This window comes from Copadichromis virginalis, linkage group LG18 (genome assembly GCF_057382275.1).
Source record: "Copadichromis virginalis isolate Kocher_CV1m ecotype Utaka linkage group LG18, C_Virginalis_male_GT1.1, whole genome shotgun sequence".
NCBI classification, from domain to species: domain Eukaryota; kingdom Metazoa; phylum Chordata; class Actinopteri; order Cichliformes; family Cichlidae; genus Copadichromis; species Copadichromis virginalis.
Window position 1 is genome coordinate 32210546 of NC_140635.1, and position 339 is coordinate 32210884.

A 339-nucleotide genomic window follows, 5' to 3' on the forward strand; every position below is an offset into this window, starting at 1 on the left:
GTATCCTTCAGATCAATGACTAGATGCTGAAAAAAAAAAAGAGCTCACCTCTTGGGTCGCAGTTGCCTTTGTCTTCATCCACAAGTACACGGTTAATTTTTAAAACAGCTCCCCCAAGTTTCTTTAAATAAAATACCCCCATCCACATAAAACTAAAAAGAAAAACCCATCTCAAGCGTTGTCAAGACCCAAACAAACATATAACCCTAATCTGACTGAAAATCAGAATCAGAATCAGAATACTTTATTGATCCCTAGGGGAAATTATTTTTTGTTACAGTGCTCCATTATAAACTAACATTAACAAGACATACACTACACTAACTAAGAATAGCACAA